Source organism: Poecilia formosa, unplaced genomic scaffold, assembly GCF_000485575.1.
Source record: "Poecilia formosa unplaced genomic scaffold, Poecilia_formosa-5.1.2 Scaffold21, whole genome shotgun sequence".
Taxonomy (NCBI): Eukaryota; Metazoa; Chordata; class Actinopteri; order Cyprinodontiformes; family Poeciliidae; genus Poecilia; species Poecilia formosa.
Genome location: NW_006799960.1, coordinates 3,533,360 through 3,540,390, shown reverse-complemented (window position 1 = coordinate 3,540,390; position 7,031 = coordinate 3,533,360).

Here is a 7,031-nt window from a genome sequence, read left to right as displayed (position 1 = left end):
GATAATTTGCTCTGTGGTGTTTGTTACCATTTAAAGCTGCAAAGGAAAATCTCTTTCAGACTTTTTCACATTTTACCCCATTACTAAAACAAATCTCAATGTGTCTTATTGGGGTTTCATGTGTTAGTTAGACCAACACAGAATAATGCACGCAAATTAAAAATGAGAACATGGCAGGTTTCAAGTTTCAACAAATAAAAATGATTTGTTCAAGAACATTAATGAACAAACGCCATCATGAAGATCTAAAGCACCGGTTATCTGTCTGGTAACTGCAAACCCATCAAGATACGGCTGACCGCCGACAGGCTGGGCGAGGTCAGTTAATCAGAGCAAACAGCCACTGCACTCAACACCTAACACACAATCCCGACTATGAAACACAGTGGTGGCAGCATCGCTCTGCAGGGTTGCTTTTCTCCAACTTCGAACTTAAAATTTCTCTAACATGGAAAAAAGATGTGATGTAAACCAGAAATAAACATAAGCAATTAAAAATGATATGTACCTCTATACAAGTTTCAATTTATGAATTGAATAAACAAATACATTGGCATTTTGATGACTTCATTAATTTACCGATATGCACCTACCTTTAGATGGTCTCGATGCCCTGGGAGTTCATTCATGTGATTTAAAGAGTCTTATCTAGATGGATAAAAACGTAGATGTGGATACAACAGATCTCTCCTATGGAACCACAGAAAGCATAGAAGTTCCTATGGTTTAATGCGTGCTAAATGCAAACTTCTGAAAAAATTCCTCAAAGTGGCAACGTGCCATGCAGCCTATCAGACACTAGAGGGCGCTGCTCAGCTAACGGAAAAACAAACTCCCAGACAAATGGTGATTTAAGTGCAGCGTTTATGCCTATCAGTGTGTCGCTCTTAAATAAAGACACAAGTTGTCAGTTTAGTCCAGATATGTCAAGGTTTCATTTTCCTTTTCAAAGAGGTGCATTTATACAGATGTCAAATACATACACCAACAGGTTTTTTTTTTTTCTTTTTCTTTCTCCATTTGCTATAGAGGATAAGGGTGGTGACACACGGAGACTTGAGTGAGTACAATATAGTACAAACAAGTTGGCTGGGAATTTCTGTGGCCCACCACAGGACAGACTGTCTGTGCCGGACTGTGCTGATGTAGGGGTCTCTGCCCCCACCTCGTCGGCCTGTATAGAGTTTCAGTTTAGTACTCGATGTTCCAGGTTCGCAGAGTGATAGCTAGACAGACCGGTGGCGACCCTCAGGGCTAAGTGTTCAGACCAGGGGAAGGAATCGGCTGACGGACGGCCTCCGTCCCCTCCATGGCAGTGGGGAGGGTCAGAGGCAAACAGTTCTGAGAGTTTGTCGCCGTGCGCAGATGTTTAGTACACCGAAGAGAAATCCAAGGCATCTCCAGCATATTACACAGAATACCAGAGTAATAATTTATAGTTTACTTTCAGTTATGACATTTGTTAATCATCAAAAAAAAAATCAACTGCAATATCAAATTATATGTGATAAATGTACATACATTAAAACAGCCCACTATGTAAATTGATTGGGGGTGAAACTTAACTGTTAAGTGGGCCTTTACACATTTTTTTTTTTTTTTTTAAATCTTTCTGCCTGAGTTGGTTATCCAGCGCTATGGACAAACAAACAACAACAACAACAACAAAAAAGAAAATGAACATAATTAACAAGGAAAAAGAGGAATCCTGATAAAGTTCTATTCACTTTTAAAACTTTAAAACACAAAAAAGTGCCAAAAAACATCCTTTTTCTTGCAAAAATGAAAATACAAACATCAAGAAACAATGGAGCACACATGCCTTTTTTTTTTTGATTAAAAAAGTCAAAGCTCACACACCAACATTCATTTTGTTTGTCAAGTTGTGCAAGAAGCCAATTTAAAAAAAAACATAAGCAGTGTTCCTCAACTGAGGAAGCTTGTCTTAAGAATGAACAATGACACATTCTCTACATAGTTTTTCCAAGTCCCCTGACATTATACCGAGTGCTACGAGGAGACCAGAACCGACACACAAAAAAAGCTCCTGCACCAAAAGATAATGCAAACAAAGCGAAGGTTTGCACGCAGTGTTTTCACACCGCACGACCCAAACCGAGCTGTCAAACACCTCTGCCAAATTAGAGCTCAAAAACATGGGAGCACAATGAAAGCACAAATAATGACCCAACTTGGATGCTGTGGTTTGGGGCGGGGGGTGGGGGGGGATTTCTGTTCCTCACACAGAGAAAAAAAAAGAAGACCGAAACAGGTTTTCTTCATGGAAAACAAGCCACAGAATCACCTAGCGCCTCGGCCCGTTGGACCCAGGAACGCGCCGGCGCCAAGTGAAGATGAGACAAACTCAAGGTTACTGCAAAGAAATAAAGAAAGCTGATGTGCAAAAAAATAAAACTTGAGCCACATCTCTTTCCCATCAGTAATTATACTCCTGCCCCCCTCCCCCACTGTCACTCTCTATGTATTTTTGAATGAATGTTTTCCCTAGGATGAGGCCGCGGTCTGAGAAAGAGGGGTTAGACCGAGCCCGTCCCAGGATTAGAAAGTGCTGAAACATTATCAAGTTTTTTCTATTTCTCTTTTACATCTACTTACATGTGCATCTTTGTTGTTGTTTTTTTATTTTATTTTATTTTTTACTTTTATTCTTCTTTTCCCAACTTTTTACAAAAAGTGGTCCCCACTATCAATGAGTTTATATTTTTCTTATCTGTGAGTCCCACCAGGAACAACTGAGGATCTCACAGTCAATTAGAGAAGAAAACAACAAACACACACATAAAACACACTCGTACGTGTTTGAACGGCACGCAGGACTCATGATGCAGACATACACAAAAACAGAGGAAGGCCACACAGGTGTAGGGAAAAGAGAGTAACTTGGGGAAAAAAAAGGTGGGTTTGTTTCTTGCTTTAAAAAAAGCCTCCTTACTTTTGTTTTGCAGAAGGGCCACACATGGAGAGAGGTTAGAACACAAAAGCTCGCTGAACACTCTACATACACTTGGCACGGTAATAGAGGGGAAAATAAAATGTAAGTATTGCACATTACAAGGATATATTTAAAGGGGATTAAAAATGGGCGAACTTCAGACCAATAAACAAAACAAGAACTTTACGACTCCCTCAACTTCATCCACGACAAACCTCCATGCCAAGCTCACTTGTGTTATTAACGAAAATTGACAGAATTTTCTCGGTGAAATAAAAACCTTAGTGGCAAGATTTAATTTAATTTTTTTTTTTAAGTGGGGTTCTGTGAAGAGGATACGAGCAATCAGTGTCTTACCTGCAGTATATAACTTTCTGAATGACCACAGGTTTCATAGACAGAGGTTTGGAATACATTCACTCTGAAACAGGGTCGAGTAGCAATACCTCTACAAATTATTTTAAGATAAAAACACAAAATGAAGGCTTTAACAGATCTAATTTAATAAGCATAATCACATTAATTAAACCAAATGATGATTCAGAGAAATTAACTGAGTTGCAGTTTCAATTTCAGTTGTCCTATGAGGATTAAAATAATAATATACTTGTCACATGATTGAGTATCTGTCTTGTGTTTCACTGCCATAGGTTGACATGTTCCCTTTGGTGAATAACACACCAGTATCACCTTTCTACGTATTTAACACTAGATAACTTGATCACCAGCTAAGCTAGTGCTGTTAAAGTCTTTAACAGCACGAGGACCTCCACTTTTATATGCAATGACCCAATAACAACATTTTTTAATCTGATGAATTTTTGCCATCTCAAAACTAATCTTAATAACTACACAGCGATTCATGTGAACCATATTTTACAACCTCTGATCCCCTTTTATATTTGCCCTGAATGGTTATTTACAATAGCAACCATGTTGCTCTTTGGTGAGTCGCTCATAGCGGTCCATTTGAAGGTTTTCAGTCCAACCTCGCAAGAGAGAGTAGTTTATTTAAAAATCTATGGTCAATTACACTCAACACTTTATGTTATGCAATGTGAATTTCTCAAGAAACATTTTCAGTAAGGAACCGCAGACAAACATGTGATCAGTGTGTATATCCAACAACATCTGTGTGAAAGATGATGATGGTTAAAACGTTTATAAAATCATTGAAACGGAGACCCATTTCGGAGCTGGCCTCACTCTTAGGCATTGCATTAACTGTTTCAAATTCTTCCTCCAAACGTAGCTTATTGTTTTCACTTTACCCTTTAAGGATACTGACTGATCATAACCTTTCCACAGAAACCATTTTCCCCTAAAAAAAAAAACAAAAAACAAACAAAAAAAACCCTTAATGGTCATTATACTTTAACATGAAGACAGGATCACACTGAAAGGTAGCTAGCGGTTGTTACGGGGTTAAACGATTGCTTTGCCTCAAGAGGAGGTATCTGGGAGGTTGGCTGGCTGCGATCGGGTACCTGAAACAAAGTTAACGAGGTCACTATGTAGTCGTGGCAACGAGGCAGAGCTGGGCAGAGACAAAGTGCTGGTTGCTTTCAGGTGCATGTGACGTATGCTAACCTGTAGCTTTAGCATCAGCGTTAACGACTGACCAGCAGGAAAAACAGAAGAGGTTTGGGGGAGTTAAATTACGTTACTGCATATATGTACGAGTCTTCCCTGAAAACTAGCAACTGGTATTGCAAACAGCAATTTCAAGATATTAAAGTAGAATTTATGGTAAAGGGGTAAACGTTTTGTTGAGTTGTATTGATGGATAATTATCTAAATATTATATTTTCACAATAGACAGACGTTTGTTTTGACTGAAATGCTGGAGGAATATTTTCATTAAATGTTTATTGCAGAGACTGTTCCACTCATGGGAGCAAAGTGCCTGAATATGGTTTTTCTATTGCTTTCCTAACCCAACCAAAGCAAGAGTAGGTTAATTAGGCTTTGGTATACGATTCTTTTTAGGTTTAACCTATTTGAATACAAAAAGTTTAGATGATTGGAGTGTGGGCAAGGTTTGTTTTAATGCTGATTTTTCCTTGATTTATTTATTTATTTTTTTGGTAAGAGGGAATAGACAAAACAAGAAACATACATTTATAAAACCCATGCACACAGGAACACATACTTCTCTTGAAGAGGTTTCTGAAGGAGAGGAAAGAAATAAAAGAGCACTACTATGGTGATGTTGATCTGAAAACCCTGTTTTATTATAATAATAAAAAAATAAAGCATTTTCAAATCTCATTTGGGGTCTTCTCGTTAACTCCCCTTTACCGTCTTGTTTCATTGACTGATCCGCCCATCTCAACACACACGCATCCTGCCATCAACCCAACAAACACTCACCACATGAGACATCATTGCCCCTTAGAGGTGGATCTACAAGCTGTGGGATAAATGTCGATAAGCCATGGCTTAAGAGACGGGATATGAAAGCTGACCTGAAGCAGTTATGCATAACAGATATGCTTGCAGAAGAATTCATCTCGTGGTGAAATGTGGTCTGGTCTCCTTCGCTACAGATTAAGACCATCTCTTTAAAAAGAAAACTTGGAAAATAACATTTGAACTGCAGATTGAAAATCTTTGTTTAGGGTGTGTGTGCTATTCCACAGGGGGCTGAGGACATACCTGCCTGGCCATTACAAATCATTTATTTATTTATTTATTGGGATGGTGGGTTGCTTGTTCAAGCTGTAGAAACTGCAGTTCCAAAGGCTTAAAAACAAAATTTTGATTATTGACTGTCTATTGTGTGCATAATAAGCTTGTAGCCCTAGCATCAGGCCACTCAACCTTAAAATCACTAATGAGCAAAATTGATGGCAACGTGTCATTGATTAGCTACTCCGAACGCTAAGTAAAGCTTCTTCACTGAGGACCCCGATATGCTACCAATAAATCAACATAATCTCATTGCAAAAATTTGCTTAAATTGTTTGAGTAACTCCCATGCTCCTTTACCCATAATAGTTTGCACATTGTCTTCTTAAAGCATCAAAGAAGACCGTTCAATAATCATCAACATCCTGGCTGATTTAAATATCATGGTATGGTCTTAATCTGGCGTGAAGGGTTTTACACAAAGAAAATGTAAAAGCTAAGCAACTAAGTTCCTTTATTACATATGTTTCAAAACAATCAAAATTGCAAGGACTTTTATATGCAAGAACCAGCATGTAATTGTGTCGAACCTATAACACCACTGATTTAAAAAAAATCAATACCAACCACCAGGCAAGCACATTTGCTGAGGTAACCGCTAAGTCTTAGTGATAATGGCTTTCAGCTGTTTGAGACGCTCCATCTCCGTCACTAGGGGCTCGACCGTGGGGCAAATCGTGGGGCAAATCTCGAGAGACACTAGAAAATATTCCATCTTTGAATAAACTCAGTAGGCAGGCACATTTAAATTTTGCTCTGTGTTTAAATACATTTTTTCGTAACTGACATTTAAAGAGCTGATGTAGAAGCATGTGCTCTAAATGTGGCGAAGTGCCTGTTGTGGAACAGAAAAAAAAAACCAAAAAAAAAAAACAACCCTGGTTTCCTCCAGTGTGTTTTATGTGGTCTAGAGTTTGTTTCAGGACAGGGGCGCTGAAAATCATGTCTCCACCTCACTCCCTCCTCCTGATGTGCAAATTGCAAGATTCTCGTAAGTAAAGACTCCAAGTAGAAACACTGGACATTAAGCATTTCCTAAATATATATCTAATAACTACCTCTTTCCTATGCACAATACACATGTACACGCAAACACGCACACACACACGTACTCCTAAATTCCCATCCATACACAAACACACCACGAAGCACGACTGCTAGCGGTGTGCACCAGTCCAATGTCAGTCCACCGGTGTCTTTGCAGTAGGGACACCGTGCACCAAATATGCTTGCACCTGCAGAAATCTAAAAGTGTATTGACAAATACAGTACATATCAAAGGTCAATGATTTCAGGGATGGTCTGTACTGTTAATTTTTTTTTTTTGTCTGCGTGTGGGTGTATGGAGAGACACAGACCAGCATCACACACACACACACACACACAC